Source organism: Halictus rubicundus, unplaced genomic scaffold, assembly GCF_050948215.1.
Source record: "Halictus rubicundus isolate RS-2024b unplaced genomic scaffold, iyHalRubi1_principal scaffold0022, whole genome shotgun sequence".
NCBI lineage: Eukaryota > Metazoa > Arthropoda > Insecta > Hymenoptera > Halictidae > Halictus > Halictus rubicundus.
The window spans coordinates 1,699,049-1,722,259 of record NW_027488563.1 but is presented as its reverse complement, the minus strand read 5'-3'; the positions used below and the strand labels follow the sequence as shown (position 1 = coordinate 1,722,259).

The following is a 23,211-nucleotide window of genomic DNA, read 5'->3' as shown; positions in this document are numbered from 1 at the left end:
ATCAGTTTATTCTTAACATTATAATAATTTTATACATATATTAACAGGACTTCTTTTAAAAAGAAAATGAGTCGGAATTTACTTCCTGTCAGAAAGAAAATTATATTCAAAATGAAATTAAAGCAGCTTTTTTTATGCCACAAAGCGCATAAAAAATTAAACAAAATTTGTCATATTTTTTTACTTTAGATGTCAAATCTGAAGTTAAGAAACAAACAAATACAAATTTACAACTAAAGACTAAACGTAAAATAAACTTGAATAATATCATATATATATATAAAAGTTTATAGCATTTTCCAAAGTTTTATATATGTTTACAATATATAAAACCGAGAAGTTAGCCGCGTTGTCTTAGTGACGACGATACAACGAAGACCATTCGGCGCGATGTCTCGATATCGTAACATATCGATACTCGTAACACTATATTTGACAAAGTGACGAAGTTTCTGTCAAAATCAAAGAACTTTCGATAGAAATGAGATAGAGCTATGATTTTTTTTTAGAAGTTAAAATATTGCAAAAGAAGGGAAAAATAGAGAGACTATGGTACAAACATGTTTTAACTTTGAAAATAAACTTGGAATATTTAAACAAAATTGTGATTTATCCAATGCCATGCACGGTTAGATTTTTCTTGACATTCTGTACATCTGTTCTCGTAGATTTTATCACGCTGAGATCAAATCCGATCACAAAATTTGTCTGTCACCTCAGGATTTTGGAAAGAATCGATTTCTGCGAAAAGAAACTAATGAAATCACAATTTTTCCGTTGAAATGATTTGATAACCCTCTGGTTATTCTGGTTCAGAGGCCAAAATGTGAATTTCGCGAGGCGTTCGAAACAAGCGTGGCGTCACGAGATGCTAAGGCGAAGCCACGACCTTCGGCCTGCTATATTTTATCAAAATTAAATCGGTACTTTGAAGTGAAATTGATATTATAAATATACAATGATAAAACATAATGAAATTAAAAAAAATACGTTAGTAGACAGGATTTGAACACTGGTCGTCCGGTTGAAAACTTGGTACGCTGCAGTCACGCCAAACCGAATCTTGTTGTACCGTAGAAAAAAATACGGCATTACATAGGAAATAATGAAACTTCAATCGTTAATATCGCGAAAATTATTGAGTATCTGCCCCTATAATGGTGTATATTTGTGAACAGGACAACGAGATCTATAAGTATGCAAAGTTTCAACAGAATCGATGACCCGAAGGTCGTGGCCTCTTTCGAAACGTGCAAGGGTCAGAAAATTTTCAAATTGCCGCTTCAATATTGCAATGAGCAGTTTCTAAATGGTCAATTGTCTTTCCTAAAGGTTCAATCTAGGTCTGTCCAGAGGCCAAAATGCGAATTTCTGCCTCATCGTCGATTAATTAGCAATATTCGGCAACATACCGCCAGTCGCGAGGCGTTCGAGGCAAGCGTGACGTCACGAGATGCGTAGCGAAACGTGCAAGGGTCGAAATCTTGACAAATTGACGCTTCAATATTGCAATGAGCAGTTTAAAAGTGGTCACTTGTGTTTCCTAAAAGTCCAATCTACGTCTGTCCAGAGCCCAAACTGCGAATTTATACCTCATCGTCGAGTAATTTGCAATATTCGGCAGCATACTGCCAGTCGCGAGGCGTTCGAAGCAAGCGTGACGTTACGAGATGCGTAGCGAAACGTGCAGGGGTCAAAATCTTGACAAATTGACGCTTCAATTTTGCAATGAGTAGTTTAAAACTGGTCACTTGTGTTTCCTAAAAGTCCAATCTACGTCTGTCCAGAGCCCAAATTGCGAATTTTTACCTCATCGTCGAGTAATTTGCAATATTCGGCAGCATACATATCGTACATATGTAAACCTGTAATATCGACCTGCATTATCGACCGTATTCTATCGCAAGGTACAGTGTTTGCCGCGGGGAGACCGGGGCGCTAGTAAGCGGAACCGCGAAATGGTGCGTTTTTTTCTAGACATTTTACGCCTTAAATAAGTAAGTAATCAATTAAAAATGCATACCACCGTGTTCGTACATGTCTTTGCTATGTCTGTCCAGAGCGTTTTTTCGATACGAACACTAAATCTCTCGAAATTAAGAGAATCTCTCTGCGGCAGCCATCTTGTGACGTCATCCTTGCTTCAGAAAGCGAGATTTCTGCCGAATATTACAAATTACTCGACGATGAGGTAGAAATTCGCAATTTGGGCTCTGGACAGACCTAGATTGGACTTTTAGGAAACCCAAGTGACCACTTTTAAACTGCTCATTGCGATATTGAAGCGTCAATTTGTCAACATTTTGACCCTTGCAAGTTCATATACGTATATGGATTTCATGTATGTGTGTGGTTACACAGAGTCGACCTGCCGGCCCCCTTAAGCAGCCCTGATTTAGATAAAAAATTATATAAATAACGATTCGAACAAAAGATACTTTATCTTTATTCGTTATTCGAAGGTTGGAATAAAAAAAGTATCTTTATTCGACGAGTATCGAATAAATAATTTTATTCGACGAGAATTTATCCGACGAATAAAGATAATTTTTATTTGAAGCGAACTTTTGCCGAGCGCCGAGCTTCAAAGACCCAGCGACGACGGACGACATACAATGTAAGCGGATGGAGAATCGCGCACGAATGAAAGTTTAAACTTTTAGATTTTTCAATATATCCTCATAAAATTGTGACGAGCGAATGGAAGGGATTTTCCCGATGAAAATGAGGTCAAATTCGAGTGTAATCGAAGAAGTTTCATTGATACGTAATGTTACAATAAAAATTACAATCTTATTAAAGATAGTCCAAATGATGTCGTGTTTGGACTCATTTTCATCGGGATAAGCTCTACAACTCATTCCTATTAACAATATTGTTCTGATTAAAAACATAAAAGCATAAATTGCCAATAATGCTGGATTCTCCATCTGCTTACATTGTAGGCTGTTGGTCGGTCTTTAAAAAAAAATCTTTATTCATCGAATAAGTTCATTACGTGTAGAATAGAGATAACATAATTATTTTTATTTGACGCGTAACAAATAATTTTTTTATCTTTTATTCGCTGTTTGAAATGTCTATTTCAATAAAAATTTGCCCATCTTTGCTCCTACAATTATATTATTTTATATTATATTAATTCATCCACGTGATTCTCTCTCAAACTCTATACTATTCGGAATAGTACGTTAAATAAACGCTACTCTGGTTTTCAACATATTTCTGTTCGCACAGATCGATTCTTGGAACAATTATCTATAAAAAAAGTGTAAGGAAATAATGCTTGTTCATGAAATATTTTTAAATTACAAATTAAGGTACCTCATATGAAATTTGAAGTAGAAATTGATTTTCCTAAAATTATGCTTTAATCATTTCTTACGTAAAATATTTTTACGAATTTTTCGTCTTTGATATTATTTTTACTTTTAATATTTTAAATCTTAAAAAGCAACACTAAAAAAAAATATCTGTTTAATTTGAATACGTTTGGCGGAGAATGTAACATTTGATAATCGATATGGTTCCGTGATGATTCACCTTCTCACCGACGAGAATTTCCTTCGTGGTCTTCTGCACCGACGAGATACCGTCGTTGACCTTCTGTTTCTTACTCCAGCCAAAATCTATCCTAGATGGCGGTAGAAAACACCGTGTTTTTCGAGCGACACATTCTCCCGTAAGGCTGGCAGTCTTTATATATATATCGTCGGTGGTTTGGCCTACTTCTAACGCTCATATTTCTAAATATCTCCATAATCTCGTCAGCTCATGACCAGCCCGCATTAGATTGAACCTTCCTCTTTCGAATGAGCCCTTTACCAGCGACAAAATATTCCTTTTTAAGGGGGCCGGCAGGAATTTGACCTTGACTGTCACGCCAATTCTTGAACGGTCCTCGAACGGTCAGTAGGGAAAACTCATTGTGGAATGGTTAAAATTTTTTTGTGGAACTACGTCGCGTCTACGACATATCGGTAAAAAAGTATATATGAAATGCCGATTGAGGATGGTAAGAAGATTGAGTAGTAGCGGAAGAGAGAAACGAAAATTAAGAGAGAAAGCTAGCGACTAGACATGGTTGCCACATATAATCCTTCGCCTCACTGTTGCCATGTCATCAAAACCGTAAATGTACAAGCGTTTCGTGAAACTGATTCCTGCCTCGTGAGCCCGATTCAGCCAACCAACACATGCTAACACATACATTGCCACGGGCGCGTAGATATACGCAGGACTCGTTGTCACATTACCTCTGCAGTTTTTCGCTAATATCTCTGGAATGAAACTCGAATGGCGGTCACGTGTATGCAAAAGCTAATGAAATCATTTGATGTATATTAAATTAAATCAATTTATTCTTAACATTATAATAATTTTATATATATTACCAGGACTTCTTGAAAATTTGCCGGCATTTACTTCCTGGCAGAAAGAAAATTATATTCAAATCTCATTTGAATGAAATTTAAAGCAGCTCTTTTTGTGCCACGAAGCGCATAAATGTAATAATATATGTATACTATTATATATATGTATATTTATATATATCGTCTATGTCATGCCGTATTTTATGTACACTACAAAAATTGTTGTGGCGCGACGGTAGCGTGCCAAGCTTTCACCCGGCCGACCGGCGTTCAAATCCTGCCTACTAACGCATTTTTTTTTTTATTTTATTATGTTTTATCGTTATGTATTTATATTTTCAATCGATTTTTATATAATAATTATATATTAAATTTTATAAATTTCCTGTGATTTTCCGGATTTCGAACAAGCTACTATTACGTTTGTGTGATGAGACATCTCGATGTTGATTTTAAATAGACGTGTTAAAAAACGGATCACCCTTTCTTCATTACATTATAAAGTCAGAAAAGTAAAACCATAAAAGTATCTACTAAAAACGTTTCCCCTTCGTAATGACCCCTTTAGAAGGATGGAGAATTGAACATTGGCTTCACAATGAGCTGGAAAAGGACGCGGGGTGTCCCCGTTTCAGGTAGGTGAGTGGTGCGCTCCGCAATACCAGCAGACTTCGTTTACGACTAAATGCCCCTATTTTTACCTCGAGAACTATGGGTCATCCCTGTTGTAGTAATGTTTCGGCTTTTATTCTTTCTATGTGGTGTTTAGTGACCGAATCTCAAAGGATTTTTCGATCTCTTACAAATTGTTGATTTTACAGACATTTCAAAAAACGTGTCACCCTTTTTCCAATTCTAAGACTAGAACTCCCAAATCGACGATATGACCTTCGAATGACGAATCAAATTTTTTTTTTCTTTCATTCGTTATTTGAAGTTTTTATTTAGACATATATTTTGCAGACAGTACCTCGCAGACTGCAAAGCCGACAACACGAAATTCTGGTTTTGAAGTATATTTTATGAAACCCTAATTGTCAAGTAAATAATCACCACCTTCTCGTGGTTTTCATTGAGCAATGACACCTTTCTTGTAGAACATATTCAATTCACATACAAACTAACATGTATACGTAATCAATCAGAATTCTCCATTCTTCTGAAGGGTTCATTTTGAAGGGGAAACTTCAGGGAATGTGACCATATTTTTTCCAACATGTGAATCACTGGCTCATCATCGGAAAAAAACGCAAAAGAGGAATTTGTTTACAGTTTCCTACATTGTAAAGTTACTTGTCATGGTCGAAAAAATTATTTTATAACAGCCGTATCCTTTCTAAATTAAACAAAAAGTAGTGTAGCTGAAGTGGAGAAACAGTCCCGGAGATAATAATTCGCAAGCGAGGCCCGTTCATCGACAATGTAGGCAGAAATTGCAAACGTCGCCTGTAATTTCTAAAAATAGTTCTCAAGCTGCAAAAAAGAAATTATTGCTAAACCTCTTCAACTGTTACATGGACTACAACATATTTCATTCTAGTTAATTACTGGAATATAACGGATATTTTTCTATTCTATAAATAAATAGTAAATAATCAGACTTTATTCGAACAGATCTTCAAATAAAGGTATCATATTGTCATCCGACACTGGCGCTCAACACGCACCAGAGACCAGAGTTGGGCATTGTTTCGATAAAAAATTATTTAAATAACGATTCGAATAAAAGATACTTTATCTTTATTCGTTATTCGAAGGTTCGAATAAAAAAAGTATCTTTATCCGACGAGTATCGAATAAATAATTTTATTCTACGAGAATGTAACCGACGAATGAAGATAATTTTTTTTATTCGAAGCGGATGTATTCGCTATAAATCCTCGGATAACTTTTGCCAGCTCGACGAATGAACGGCGACGACGCCCGACGAGGACCGACGAGCGCCGAACGTCGAAGACCCAGCGACTGCCAAACGCCATACAATGTACGCGGATGGAGAATCGTGCATTATTGGCAATTTATGCTTTTATATTTTTAATCAGAATAAACAATAACAATATTGTTAATACGAATGAGTTTTAGAGCTTTTCACGATCAAAATGAGTCCAAACACGGCATCATTTGTTTGTGATTTTTATCGTAACATTACGAATCAGTGAAACTTGTTCGATTACACTCGAATTTGACCTCATTCTCATCAGGAAAATCCCCTCCATACGCTCGTCACAATTTTATGAGGATATATTGAAAAATCTAAAAGTTTAAAGTTTCATTCGTGCGCGATTCTCCATCCGCTTACATTGTATGTCGTCTGTCGTCGCTGGGTCTTTGATGCTCGGCGCTCGGCAAAAGTTATTCGAACATTTATTCTGTAGTATATAGCACCAGCAGTCGGTAACCGATATGTATTGGTTGACGCGTGTCGAGAGGGCGCGGACCTCCCGACACGCCAGGACCGATCGTATGAATCGGCAGTTCAAATAAAGACGCACCAAAGCCAACACGTGTACGAAATCTTTAGAACCTCTTTAGAACCCTTAGCCTTCCTGATTACGGTCACTACAGTTTTCAGAAGTGGGATTGGATTCGGGTGTCTTTATATAATTTTGTGGAATTATTTTACGTACTTTAGTATTTAGTATTTACGTGATACGATGGAAAGTTTGCGGCAAATTCCCGGACTAGACGAAAGGATTACGAAGGCGTCAGTGAAAACGATAAAAGCTTTTCATAAATTTGTGTTCGGTGAAGTGGGTGATCGACGAAATCGAATGCGTTTAAGAGACTTCAAAGGTTTTCCAGAACCCGAAGAATCCGTACAAGCAGAAGCCAAGGTATCGTGGGCAGAGAAGGAGCTGGAGTTTGGTGATCTAGTTGCTATTTGTCACGTGCTAAAAATTAGTTACAACGGGACATCCAAGGAAATTGCACAACGTATTTATGGGTGCCTCGCAAATTTCGATTTATTGTGTGGAAGTGACCCGGAAGAGGAGTCAGACGAAGAAGAGGAAAGCGTATTCCATGAGGTAGAAAATCGTGCGATTGCATCAAAATTTACTTTGAGCTTTCGTGACGTCGAAGATTCTGTTAGGCTGTTCGATGGTGGTGATGACTATTTAGTGGAGAATTGGATTGCTGAGTTCGAAGACAATGCCACGTTATTGGGATGGTCAGATATTCAGAAATTATTATTTGCCAAAAAGCGTTTGATTGGCTTGGCTAAAATTCTGGTGCAGAGTGAAAAAGGACTTACGTTATGGGAAAAGCTAAAGTCGTGCTTGCTTGAGGAATTTTCGAAAAAAGTCAACAGTGCTGATCTTCATAATGTGCTATCTAATAGAAGAATGAATCGGGATGAAACAGTACAGGAATACTTTTTGCAAATGACGGAATTGGCGTCAAGAGGTTTTATTGAAGCAGAAGCATTGATACAGTATATCGTGGATGGAATTCCTGATGATCCTTATCGTAAAATGTCCTTATATGAAGCGCAAACTCTTAAAGAGTTGAAGACAAAATTAGAAGTCTACGGTAAGCTGACGAAGAAGACGCATATTCAGGCGGGAAAGAATGTTCCAGTACGAGTCACCGCGCCAACGAAGGTCGTGTCGCAAAACAAAACAGCGGCGCAGAGGAACGAGTCGAAGGACGAAACACGGTGTTTCAACTGCAATGAGGTGGGACACTTCAAAACATCGTGCCCGAAGCCGATTCGACAACGGGGATCGTGTTACATCTGCGGAGCGGCCGATCATCAAAAGAGTGTTTGTCCGCAGCGAGCGACAAGTTCAAAGCACCGACCGGCGACTTCAACAGGGGACACTACTACACATTTAGTTCGACAAACTTTGAGTATTGTTCCTTCCTATACAATTAAAATACAATTAGAGATAAGCGAAACAGTAGCCGTTCTCGATACAGGTAGTCCAATATCGTTGTTGAATAATGATTTGTTGCCTAGTGGAACAAATATTGAACCTTATAACGAAGCCGTACGTTATGAAGGAGTTAACAAAAGCGAAATTACTATATTAGGTAGATTATTGCAAAAGGTACAAGTACAGGATTGCGAAGTTTATATTAATTTTTATGTTGTTCCAAAGATCACGATGAGTAATGCATGCTTGTTGGGTAGAGATTTTATCGCGAGCGACAATATTCGGATAAGCTTTGGAAAAACTGTTGAAATTTCGAAGCGGTTGAAAGAAAGAGAGGCGAGTGTCGGTATTCCTGAAATATTAGCTATTGACATAGATCAGGATTCTGTACAATCGCTTGAGACTAATGTGAACAATAGTATTAGTTGGGACGTTAAAGATAAAGTTCATGCTATTATGGATAATTATTACGTAAAACCTGAGAGGCCGGAAACGCCAAAAACTCAATTAGAAATGGAACTTCGATTAAACCAAACCATCAACCGTTTTATTATAATCCTAGACGTTTGTCGTACCTCGAAAAAACAGCGGTTCAGAATATTATTCGCAATTTAATGGAAAGAAAGATAATACGTCCAAGTACATCACAGTATAGCAGTCCTATTGTACTAGTCAAAAAGAAGAATGGACAAATTCGTATGGCAGTGGATTATCGAGAGATAAATAAAATAACATTACGAGACAATTTCCCAATTCCGCGAATCGATGATCAAATTGATGAACTTCGCGATAAACAGTATTTCACACGACTAGATTTAAAAGATGCGTTTCACCATGTTAAATTGAAAGAGCAATCTATACCATATACGTCTTTCGTTACTTTTATGGGTCAATTCGAGTACGTTCGAATGCCATTTGGATTGACAAATGGACCCTCTTTTTTCATGCGATTTGTAAGTGCAGCTTTTCGTACGTTATTGGATCAAGGAAAGATTTTAATTTATATCGATGACTTATTGATTGCAACGAAAACGATAGAAGAAAATTTAGAGATTTTGAAGGAAGTGTTGATTGTTTTAGTGGAAAATTGTTTAGAGTTACGATTAGAAAAATGCACATTTTTATTTACTGAAATTACTTATTTAGGCTATAGAATTAGTGCCAACGGTGTTAAACCGAGTACCGAGCATGTAGATGCAGTGACAAATTATCCAATACCGCGAACGTTCCGCGAATTGCAGAGCTTCGTGGGTTTAATTTCATACTTTCGAAAATTTATTCGAAATTTTGCACATATTTCGAAGCCTCTTTATGAGTTGTTAAAATCAAAAACGGAATTCAAATGGGATGATGAAGCTCTGAAATCTTTTGAAAGTTTGAAACAGTTAATGATATCCGAACCAGTTTTATGTATTTATTCACCAACAGCTAATACAGAATTGCACTGCGATGCAAGTTCTTCAGGATTTGGTTCAGTGCTCTTACAGAAACAATCGGATAATAAATTTCACCCTATTTGTTATTTTAGTAAGCGCACAACGCAAATAGAATCACGATATCACAGCTTCGAATTGGAGGCATTAGCGATTATTTATTCTCTGGAACGATTCAGAATATACTTACAGGGCATACGGTTTACTATTGTCACAGACTGCAATAGCTTAAAGTTAACTTTGGAGCGAAAAGAGGTTAATCCTAGAATTCTTAGATGGTCACTTATATTGCGAAATTATGATTATGTATTGGAGCATAGAAAAGGCGAGCGAATGCAGCATGCCGATGCATTAAGTCGTATGTATAGTATACTAGTTATTACGGAAAATAGTTTTGAGAGAAATTTAGAAATCTTACAAAATTTAGACCCGGAAATTAATAAGATCAGATCTAAATTAGAACAAGAGGAGGATAGATTTTTTGAATTAAGTAACGGTTTAGTATATCGTAAAGCGAATGGTAGATTGTTATTTTACGTTCCATCATCCATGGAGGAAAATGTAATACGTGCAAGCCATGAAGAAATTGCTCATCAGGGTATGAATAAGACAGTAGAATATATATGTAGAGTATATTGGTTTCCCTGTATAAAAGATAAAGTAAAAAACCATATTTCAAATTGTTTAAAATGCATAACATTCGCGACAGTTGCAAATAAGATTGAAGGGAAGTTACATTGCCCGGAAAAAGGAAATTTACCTTTCCAGTGCATCCACATCGACCATTATGGTCCGTTGGAAAGAACTAAACACAGCCAGAAACATATCTTTGAAATCATTGATGCGTTCACGAAATTTGTTAAATTTTATCCAACCGTTAGTACAGGCGTTGATGAAGTAATACGACATTTGAAATCTTATTTTTCGAATTATAGTAAACCAAAGAAAATTGTATCAGACAGAGGTAAAGCGTTTACGTCCGAAAAATTTAAAGAATTTATGGCAGCGAATAGTATACAGCATGTTCTTATTGCGACTGCCACACCACACGCAAACGGTCAGATCGAGCGGATAAATCGGTCATTGACACCGATTTTGGCGAAACTTACTGAAACATCTCGTAGCTGGGATAACGTTTTAGTGCAGGCAGAATTTGCGTTAAATAATTCGATAAACCGATCAATTGGAGATACACCGGCTAGACTCTTTTTCGGAACTAATCAGTTAGGACAATGTAGTGATGATTTACGCGAAATTCTTGAAGAGAGAAAGAACGAATATCGAGATCTAAATAGTATTAGGCAAAGCGCAGGCGAGAGAATTCAAGCGAGTAATGCGTATAATGAAAAATACTATGATAAGAAGCGTAAAAAACCAACAAAATATCAATTAGGCGACTATGTGATGATAAAAAATGTAGATACAACTGCGGGTGTGAAGAAGAAATTATTACCTAAGTATAGAGGACCCTATGTAGTGAAATGTGTATTAGACCATGACCGTTATATTGTATGTGATCCTGAAAATAACCAGTTAACTCAAATGCCTTATGAAGGAACTTGTTCTGTCGAAAATATGAGACCATGGATTAAAGGTGATCCGGATTAGTTTAAGTGTATTATCGTTGGAAAAAGTTTGTTAAGAAAATGATTATTTAATTTTACGTTTTAATTTAGATTTAGGTTTAGAGTGCAAGTTTACTGAACATTAGATTATTTTTATGTTAAACGAGAAATTTTATTTTGTTCATTCATGCGAAAGGAATGTGTATGTTAATCAAAGTTATATTTTAATTTAATGAGGTTCTTGTAGACAATAAGATGTTTGTGTTTTCTGCGTGAACCGATGATTGAGGGCAATCATGTTGTCAGGATGGACGAACTGTAGTATATAGCACCAGCAGTCGGTAACCGATATGTATTGGTTGACGCGTGTCGAGAGGGCGCGGACCTCCCGACACGCCAGGACCGATCGTATGAATCGGCAGTTCAAATAAAGACGCACCAAAGCCAACACGTGTACGAAATCTTTAGAACCTCTTTAGAACCCTTAGCCTTCCTGATTACGGTCACTACAATTCGAAGCCTTCGAATAAAAGATACAGATAAAAGATGGAAAAATTATTCGAAGTTCGAATAAATCCGCTTTGAATAGAAAAGTAACTTTATTCGTCGGATACATTCTCGTGGAATAGAATTATTTATTCGATACTCGTCGAATAAAGATACTTTTTTAATTCGAACCTTCGAATAACGAATACAAATATTTTTATCTTTTATTCGTTATTCGAAATTTTTATTTAGATAAATATTTTGCCCAACTCTGCCAGAGACGAAACCAACGAATTATCATGCCCGGTCCTCTCGGCCTGGTACGGGGGGGGGGGGGGAGAGGTTTATGGCAATCTCAAGTGCTCTCTCATTTCGGGTCCTTCGACGGGGAAAAGCAAATTGGCGCAAATAAGGCTGGGTTCCATAAAATATGGAAACACGTGTACCTGAGCAGGACAGACCTGGCTGACAAAGTCCAGATCACCACGAGTTAGGAAATAACGAAAGGAATAATGCACGGAAATCATCGCACGCCACTGCGCAGAGTGTGCGAGAATGCCCGAAAGCCGGCCATAGGACAATTTTTCGAAATTACGAATATTGTTCATTTGAGTTGCGATGTCATTTTCTTCAAACCACAACGAACAACTTTACAAATTAATTTTAACATTGTGAAATCATATTTTTATTATGTTTTCTTCAGTCAAATACTGCGAACTGTAATGCTTGTTTCTTCCTATTGTGTCAAATGTGTACACTTTGGAGGACAATCTTGCGATTGAAAGTTATTACTTAATTAAAATTGCTTGCGTGACCATGCATCAGCATGTACATAGTTTCAAATGTACACTGTCATAAAAGAAAAATCATGTTATCCGACCAAAATAAAAAAATCAATTAATGAAAATTAAATTATTGATTAAAATGTTAAATTAACATATTCGTGTCCAGCGACCTCAAAAACCCTTGCGCACGGTTTTCTTTTGAAAAGGTTTCCAATGTTTTCTTGGCCGGCTTTTGGGCCTTTGGACGTTGTGCTGCGCGCGAAAAAAATATGAGAACGACCAGGTATCAGGAAAAATCCCTTCTTGCCTGCGAAATGACCGCGATGAATGTTTTCGGACGTACCTACTCGCATTTGGCACGCAGATGTTTTATGGCCTACAGTCTTTTATAGTAAAAGGTCCACTACAAATGAAACGGCTATTTTTCTAGTAATGTTTAAAAAATGTTTTCACATGTTGGAAAGTTATGCACTCTTCGTTTTACTTGTATCGAAGGGTATCACCAAAAACAGTGGTTCCGATTTTTTCAGATTTTTGCGTGGGTGGTAAAATTACCAAATACAAGCTAGACATAATAATACAAATTTATACTCACGTTTCCCTCAATTTTCGTTTTACACTCAATCTTCTGCTGGAAAGACGAAGCCTTCCTGTTGCATTCTCCCTCACATGTCGTAGCGACGCGGATGATGCACATTCGTCGTTTTTTGTCACAATTTTTGTAATTTTATTATAATATAATGAGGTGGAATATAATAGAATAGAATAGAATAGAATAAAATTTAATAGAATAGAATAGAATGGAATACAGTAGAATAAAAATAAGAAGGAAAAAATGAGAAATAAATATCGCGTTTTGAACAATTACTGACGGAGATTTTTTCACGACCGAACGCGTCTCTCTTCGTCAGTAAACAGCATCTTTCAGTTTTTTCGCACCCCCTCCTGGTAGTCCACCAGAAAGCCCAAGCTTTGAAACATATGGCAATGATTTGAATTTCGACCTTCGTGCCGCGGCCAGCGGTCGCGGGAAATTCGAAAGACGAAGGGGAGGTGCGATCTTTCGTGACCGACCGGTGCATTTTCATGAAAATCGGTGGATCCCCCGTGCTCGACGCTGGGACCGAAGGCTCATTCCGAGCTTGACTTCAGTAGGGAAAACAACGTAAGTATTAGAAAGTCTATCTATCGCGAATATAGGTGAAGAAACGTTTGTCAGTCAATTTGAATGTCGATTTTTTTTCTTTATTTACTACGCGAATAAACTTGATTCGTTGAACGCGTGGTGAAGTGTTATAGTGTTGTGTAGAATTTGGAAGTGTGCGAGAATGTTTTGTTCGGCATCGTATCGGATTGTGAGTGACTGCTGGTGTGCAATAATTCGGTGCAAAAAAATTTTGAACTGTGATTTCATTTGAAATCGTTACAGTTGAATTTTACAATTCTTTTATCTGTGCCTATATTGAAACTTAAAAAAATATGTTTCATTGACTCGAATAAACTGTATCGATGCTGGAAATTTAGTCAATGAAACCTATGATATTGGTTTTTTCCTTCGTTTACGAGTTATAAACGTTTGGGAAAAATTGCAATTTTTAACGAATTCGACTTATAATTGACAAATATCGATAACATTTTCAGCATGGATATAATTTGTTCGAGTTAATGGAACACATTTTTTGAAGTTCCAATAGAGGCCCAGATAAAAACGTTGTAAAATGTAACTTTTCCTACATCTTCGACTAATAAAATAATCCTTGTAGCTTCTCGAAAACACTCAAGTCTTTTGGTGTGAATGCTGTTCAAAACGGTGTTGATTCAATTTTGCTCTTCACTGATACGTCTCCACCCCGTGGATTTCCGACCCATCCCAACGATTATGTACCCGATTCTTTCGAATTATTACACACCTGCAGTCACTTAGAATCTTTGTTCACGAATCCGATACGGTCACGAAAAAACCGTTCTCGCACACTTCCAAATTCTACACAACACCATAACACGCGTCCAACGAATCAAATCAACTATTATTTCATTTGTATATTAGTTTTCTTCTGGACGCTATAAAACGTTTTTTTACATTGTAACGGTAGCGTCTCGCTCGCGTAGAGGCGCGAGTGAGGCGCGCGGGCCCTCCCCTGGATTCGCTCAGCGACCAGGGTTCGTCGGGGAGGGAGGAGGAGGTGGTCTAATAATTCAGTCTGTGTAGATAGAAAACAAAACTAATTCATTATTCGAAAAGACGTTAATTAATGCAAAAGGAATAAAGGTTAAATATAGAACAAAACGCGGAGCGGTCCGTTGGTTATCCGCCCGGATTTCCCGACGGTCCGGCGGTGGGCTGGCGATGGCCGGTTGCCTCTCCCCTGGCCTATCAACAGTTTAATAACCAGAAATCAATGGACCGTAACGGTGGAGTCCGACGCGGGTAGCTTATCTTTAATTATCCTACTTAGCCTACGAGAAAACTAACCTATGGCAACCGCGGGACGCCGGCACGGTTTTCGGTTTCGATATTGTACGCGGGAAATACTCGACGCGGGCGAGACGTGCTCGCTGGAACGGTGCCTGCCGTCGGACGCCCTCGGCGCGGTTCGGGTACGGTCGCGGCGCGTATAGAGAACGCGGTGCGCGGGGAGCGCGGGCGAGTCGTGCTCGCTAATGCGGTGTCTTAGTCGGGCGCTCTCGGCGCGATCCCGAGCTCTCCCGATCCTCGAGATGTTATTTCCACCGCGGCCCAGCGAACGGTAGTGAATCGACTTTGGTTTCCTGGTGGGCTGGGCACGCGGGGCGCGGAGAGGAGAGGGTAAGGAATCCGCGGAACACCCCACCCGTCGTCCCCGCCCGACCGCGGCTCGAGCACGTAGGCACAGACGTAAACCTAATGCCTACGGCCCGAAACCGGCGAGGGCGCTCGTCTCCGGTAGTATACCGAGAGGCGAGCTCCACACGCTGCTGCGGCCGATCGACGACTAACTTGCGGAGCGTGACGCTGGATCCCTGAGGGGAGAGCGGGACGCGGGAACAGGTCCGGGTGGTAGGGATGACGGTCCGGGAGTGTCGTATCCTCGGTGCCCTGACAAGAGCAAGCCGGTGATCGACTGCCTCCCAGAATCCTGGTCGCGGTCTCGGTTTCGCGTAGGGGACGTAAACCCACTTACGTTCTGCCGATTCCAGCGCCTCGTCGTGTTCGCCCGATGGTATACCGCGGCTAGCACGATCTGGCGCGGCTGCGAGAGGATCTGGGCCCGGGTGTTCACCCGAGAGCTGCTCCAGACCAACTCCGGCTTCGGCTGGTTCCGTCGCGATCTTTATAGCCCGAACGCGGACCTCGTGTGCTCGTTCGCGAATCTTCGGTACACGGCGATTGGTCCGCGCTCGGGCTGGATTCCGCGGATTGGCGCGCGGCTAGCCCGCACCGGTGATTGGTGCGGGTTAAGGTACAGAACGACTCGCAACGAGACACATACGTCTCGTTGCAACATATATACATTTTACTCCTTCGATAATCTTATAACATAATTTTTTTTTCTTTTCCAGAATAATGGAACCTACTGTTGCCAAATTTGAGAGGCTGTCGGTGTCAAAACCTCGGGGATCAAGGATCCCAATAAGGGTCGGCGAGACAACACCGCCCACCGCCTCCCGCATCGCGATGCCGGCAACAGCTCGGCACACTGGCCCACCGCCCACGGCATCCGCAACGCGGGACGGGATGACGCTCCCGAGATTAGATGAATATTCATACGTAAGTCACTATAGAATAATCAATAATGAACAGTCTTAACAATTATACATAATAAAATTATTTTTCAGAACAAATTAGCGAAATTAATTAAGCGGGCGGAATACCGCCACAGAAACCGTGGCCAACGTAAAAAGAAGCGGCTCGACGTGGGAGGAGGCCGCGGAGGAGCCCGCGGAGGAGCCCACGGAGGAGCCCACGGAGGAGCCCACGGAGGAGCCCACGGAGGAGCCCACGGAGGAGCCCACGGAGGAGCCCGCGGAGGAGGCCGCGGAGGAGCCCACGGAGGAGCCCACGGAGGAGCCCACGGAGGAGCCCACGGAGGAGCCCGCGGTGGAGCCCACGGAGGAGCCCACGGAGGAGCCCACGGTTTCCCAGAATCATCCCCCTTCAACATTGTTCACCAGTATTTTTATTACGCACATCGACAATAAAAAAAAATTATTTTTTAAAACAGGGAGAGTTTATTTTCCTGCATCCCTTCTCTTCCTTTCCTATAAGTTTAATTAAAATGTAAATAAACGTTACTTCTATATCATAAATTTTCAATCTTGTACATAAGCATATTCTTCTTATTTCATTTTACAGTTACATAACAATGATTATTATTTAAATTTTTTTTTATGGAAAGGAATTATTTTTTATGAATTTGAATCTAAATTATTATTTACACGAAAAATAATCAATAAGAAATTTAAATAATAAATACTGTAGGAATTGTTGGAGGCCAAGCGGTCAGGTATTGCAATGAAGTTTTGTATTGCAGTAACGTTTATTGGACCTGTATAAATATTCCTCTTGACGCTCACCCACGTGTTCTCTCACTCTCTCGTCTGTTTCGTACGAACGGCTCTCTCTCTCTCTCTCTCTCTCTCTCTCTCTATCTTTCTCTCTCTCTCTCTCTCTCTCTCTCTCTCTCTCTCTCTCTCTCTCTCGCTCTATCACTCCGCACTCTCGCAAATCTCTCGACTCGCCGAAACTCGGACAATAACTCTTGCGCTCCCGCGACCTACCGCATATTTATATTGGACTAGTTACACACACATGCATACATACATACTACACGGTCATTTTCCTTCTAAGATTCTTTCTTTCTTTCACTCACGCTCTCACTCTCTCACACTCGCTCTCTTGGACATTCACCTGTCGACCGTTGTTTTGGCGACTCGCGGGTGTCCTTTGGCAAAAACGCTTTGCGTTTTATCCTTCCCCACAATATAATTCAATTTAGATTCAAATTCATAAAAAATAATTCCTTTCCATAAAAAAATACTACTTAATTTAAATAATAATCATTGTATGTAAGTATAAAATGAAAGAAGAAGAATATGCTTATGTACAAGATTGAAAATTTATGATATAGAAGTAACGTTTATAGCTTCTTATTTACACGAAGAAGGTATACCTTTTTGTAAGGAAGAGGGGGAAAATACCGTACGCACACCCCAGACTGGGGTAGTGTGGGGCTCAGGTATATTGCAAAGAGCAGTGTATAAATGGTCAATTGTGATTCCCAAAGGTTCAATACATGTCTGTACAGAGCCCAAATTTCGAATTTCCACCTCATCGGGTAGTAATTTACAATATTCGGCAGCATGCCGCCGGTCGCGAGGCGTTCGAAACAAGCCTGACGTTGCGAGCCGCGTGGCGGCAAGTGCAAGGGTCAGAAACCTTTTCAAACTATCGCTTCAATATTGCAATGAGCAGTTTATAAATGGTCAATTGTGATTCCGAAAGGTTCAATACATGTCTGTACAGAGCCCAAATTTCGAATTTCCACCTCATCGGGTAGTAATTTACAATATTCGGCAGCATGCCGCCGGTCGCGAGGCGTTCGAAACAAGCCTGACGTTGCGAGCCGCGTGGCGGCAAGTGCAAGGGTCAGAAACCTTTTCAAACTATCGCTTCAATATTGCAATAAGCAGTTTCTAAATGGTCAATTGTGATTCCCAAAGGTTCAATACATGTCTGTACAGAGCCCAAATTTCGAATTTCCACCTCATCGGGGAGTAAATTACAATATTCGGCAGCATGCCGCCGGTCGCGAGGCGTTCGAAACAAGCCTGACGTTGCGAGCCGCGTGGCGGCAAGTGCAAGGGTCAGAAACCTTTTCAAACTATCGCTTCAATATTGCAATGAGCAGTTTATAAATGGTCAATTGTGATTCCCAAAGGTTCAATACATGTCTGTACAGAGCCCAAATTTCGAATTTCCACCTCATCGGGGAGTAATTTACAATATTCGGCAGCATGCCGCCGGTCGCGAGGCGTACGATACAAGCCTGACGTTACGAGCCGCGTAGCGGCAAGTGCAAGGGTCAGAAACCTTTTCAAACTATCGCTTCAATTTTGCAATGAGCAGTTTATAAATGGTCAATTGTGATTCCCAAAGGTTCAATACATGTCTGTACAGAGCCCAAATTTCGAATTTCCACCTCATCGGGTAGTAATTTACAATATTCGTCAGCATGCCGCCGGTCGCGAGGCGTTCGAAACAAGCCTGACGTTGCGAGCCGCGTGGCGGCAAGTGCAAGGGTCAGAAACCCTTTCAAACTATCGCTTCAATATTGCAATAAGCAGTTTCTAAATGGTCAATTGTGATTCCCAAAGGTTCAATACATGTCTGTACAGAGCCCAAATTTCGAATTTCCACCTCATCGGGGAGTAATTTACAATATTCGGCAGCATGCCGCCGGTCGCGAGACGTTCGAAACAAGCCTGACGTTGCGAGCCGCGTGGCGGCAAGTGCAAGGGTCAGAAACTTTTTCAAACTATCGCTTCAATATTGCAATGAGCAGTTTATAAATGGTCAATTGTGATTCCCAAATGTTCAATACATGTCTGTACAGAGCCCAAATTTCGAATTTCCACCTCATCGGGGAGTAATTAACAATATTCGGCAGCATACATATCGTACATACGTAAACCTGTACTATCGATCTGCATTATCGACCGTATTCTATCGCAACGTACAGTGTTTGCCGCGGAGAGACCGTGGCGCTAGTAACCGGAACCGCAAAATTGTGCCTTTTTTTCTAGTCATTTTACGTCTTAAATAAGTAAGTAATCAATTAAAAATGCATACCACCGTGTTTGTACATGTCTTCGCTATATCTGTATAGAGCCCTTTTTTCGATACGAACACTAAATCTCGCGAAATTAAGAGAATCTCTCAGCGGCAGCCATCTTTTGACGTCATACTTGCTTCAGAATTCGAATTTTCTGCCGAATATTGTTAATTACTCCGCGATGAGGTAGAAAGTCGAAATTTGGGCTCTATACAGACATAAATTGGACTTTTAGGAAACACAAGTGACCACTTTTAAACTGCTCATTGCAATATTGAAGCGATAGTTTGAAAAGGTTTTGACCCATGCATAAGCATATGGATTTCAAACCCTGCCGGCCCCCTTAAGGACTAAAACTTGATCCCCGTAAAACCATATATTGTCGGTAACGTAGTCACTCTACTTTTGGCAGCCCGGGCCCTTAATATATAGTTTGTACTTCATAATATTCTAACTGGTATCGATACGAATTCAACGATCTATGATAACATAATATTAAACCTTGAAATAACGTTACAATAGTTTTGGCCACAAATATGGACTTCTGGACCACTGTGCATAGAAGGTTACACATTTTTATATAATTTTAATCAAGAGTAAATACTTTTCAATGTAGCGTACGATTTTTTTTAAACCTTATAAATATTTAATCTTAATTATTCTTAGGGACAAAGGTTGCATTCTTTAAACGGCCGCTATTTTTTTACTTTTTTGAATTATTAAAAACTCGTACGCTACATTGAAATATATTTATTCATGATTAACTTAACGCCGCCATTTTGTAATTTTAAATAATAAAATGTAACGGAAGTATAGTCAAGATCTAGCCGAATAATTCATAAATTAAACTTATTTTATTTAACAATTGCGTGAAAACAATTTTATTATTTTATCAGTAATTTCAAGCTTCGATGTATCCCCCTAAACTCAGCCTATAAAAATCAAACTAAAGAAACCGATATTCCACGAGTGGCGTGCGTTTGAAAAAATGAATTAATTTCTGCAATAAGTTACAATTTGTTGCTAATATTGAGCTTGTACAAGAATTCGTAGCGTTTTAATATTAAAATACAAAGATAAAATTAAGATATTTATTCAGAGGTTTATTACAATAACATAAGTTACCTAAAAAATGACGAAAAGTAATAGGACCGAATGAAAAATTTGTTATTGAATAAATCGATGATTAAATATCTTCATTTTATCTTTGAATTTTAATTTGAGAACGCTAGAAACTTTCGTTCCAACCCAATATATCATCATAGAAGTTTTTGTGCATTGGGCGAAACACCGTCCAAGGTGAAGAAAAATAAAAATCTTTAGTTTTGTTTCGAACGTAAGAAAAGTATGTTATTTGAGACCGATGTAAACAATTCATAGGAACCTATCTTTAGTGAAACGTACTTTTCAGTGAAACGTACTTTTCAGTGAAATTCCGGTATACTGTTCACTTGGCGTGAATATAAAGAAGTACAATACGAGATCAATTGGTATGAATCATAAATGAATATTTATTTAATGGAAAATTCATCCATTATACAAACAACCGCGGGGGGGTGGGGGTAGGGTGTTTAACCTTTTCGTACTACTTTTATTACGTAATAATCTATTCGTGGAAAACATAAAACTATAGACTAGTACATTTTATATTCACAAATAATACGTAAATAATCGCCAATCTTTTTGTACATAATTTCTTCAATCTTTAAATTAGAATACTTTCTTGCCCCTCTGTACATGGTGAAGTGAGCAATCATGGTTTTGTTACTTTCGATTTCTACGGAGCTAGGGCAATGCTCCTCAGAACAATATGCATATCTAGCGTAGATGGTGCAACTTTTTCATGTTATTAGATGATTGCATACCAATATAGCGGCGTTCTTATCTGTCAAAAACGCTGAAAATCGACATCTTTACACGTGCATAAATTTTGAACCATTGAATTCCTAACATTAAAACCTGGATTTACGACATTTTCTCACCAAAATCTACAGGATTACAAAAAAAGTTAAAAATTTCTGGTTTCCTGAAGTAAAGTTTAGCCAGGAAATGTATTGCAAATGTAAAATCGATTAGGTCTATGAACGGTCAAATAACTTCCTTCTTCTAGCTAGGAGGTTTCTTTTATCGCAAAGATAGCGTGGTTTTTTCTTTAAAAGAAGATGTTTTGTCTTCAAGTCTCTGAAAATTGGGCACAAACTTTTGCAATCATCCAATATAAAATATACACTCCACGACATATCGATAGGATACCCCTGAATTTCTAACGTTCTTCAATACCAATGATGTGTACACAAATTTTGTACAGTATGTACATCTGTATACAGCAGGGGTTTCCAAAGCGCGAGCCGAGAATTATATTTCTGAATTGTGTTAATAAACGGTTTGTAAAAAAGAAACTAATTGTTGTTATAAATATAGAACGATTATGTTAGAAAATTAGTATAAATCTTTCCCCTGTGTCGAACTTTTGGCCCGCGAAATATTCTGGAATTTATTCATTTAGGTAAAACTTTTGGAACCCCCGGTATAGCTGAGTGTCCTCTGTTTGGAACATACGAAGAAACAGCTCCTACTTACTTTGCGTTCTAGGAGTCCCATTTGTTTACATGAGAAACTGGTACGTCTGAACGATAGGACATGCTATGGTGTTTCAGTCAGTGTCCCAGAGACAGTGAACAGACGAGGTTCTATTCACGTGAAAAATCTTTCCTGTGTCCTAATAGTGAATTAAAGATAATCGTTGTCTTTTTATATTGTTTATAAGTTACGAAAATGGGACGCGGTGAAGAATTAAATCCAACCGAAATAAAAATGATATTAGAGTTAAAAGAAAAAGGGACAAACGTTAACAAAATATCAAGCCTTTCGACCTGACATGGTTTGGTAAAACAAGAATCATTAAACGTGTCGCTCCTTAAAGTAATAATTACCGATTAAATCTGCAGAGAAGAAGAAAGGTTGTCACACTTTCCTCCATACTTTATTTCTAGCGGTAAAAGCTGTGGTAACGCGGACATCATGGGATAAATTCAAATTTATTTCATAATTTGAATCAGTTTGCTTCATCGCTTGGTGGAAATAACAAATAATTATACTTCACCTTGTACTTCTTTCGTACATCTATATTCAGCTTACGTGATGGCTGTGCTCACCGATATTGATCCATTTGTTGGGGCGAGGAACAGAATATTTGGAGAGATGGGTGGTTAGGAGATTCGGAACTTTACTTGCAAAAAAAAACCAGTGTATACAATTATCTCAGCTCGCTGTTCGTTCGATGTGACACTCTTCACTTCGCGCTCGACACTGCCGCTTCTTTTCCCGAAAACGACAGTTGCCCTTTTTTGACCTGAGCCGCTAAAAACCGTTGGCCACTGTGCCCCCCGTAATTGCAAGCCAGCCATCTGTTTATAGCAGCTCAGGTATTCGACTTTTTGGGAAAACCCACCGTCTTCTCCTTCTGGTGACCATGTGCAATTTCCATGGCCCTCAGGTAGAGGATCTGTGTGCCTCCCTTCTCTCTCTCTCTCTCTCTCTCTCTCTCTCTCTCTCTCTCTATCTATCTATCTATCTATCTATCTATCTATCTATCTATCTATCTATCTATCTCCTACACATTAGAGCTACTTACTGCACTGAAACTTCTGTGCATTCGTCACGGGAGAAGCTGATAAAAACTTTTGCCTTTTTTTATATTTTCGTATCCTTGGAAACACGAAGAAAATACGAAATCACTGGGTAAATACTCATCGGCGCATCGTACAGTATGTAACAAAAGTATGTGAACAATCGAATCGAGGTAAATATTTCATTTTAATACAACAAAATTAATTTTTATTTATATCGTACAAGAATGCTTAAATAACTACACAGATA

General features: G+C 39.0%; 1 long non-coding RNA gene across 1 annotated transcript in view; it reads left to right on the top strand.

The window, feature by feature from the left end:
* LOC143363113 (uncharacterized) overlaps positions 1-16,110 on the top strand; it is a 41,721-nt gene extending 25,611 nt beyond the window's left edge. The window contains exon 3 of the long non-coding RNA XR_013083735.1: positions 16,061-16,110. This is a non-coding gene — a long non-coding RNA (uncharacterized LOC143363113). The remainder of the gene's footprint in view (positions 1-16,060) is intronic.
* The last annotated feature ends 7,101 nt before the right edge of the window (positions 16,111-23,211 follow it).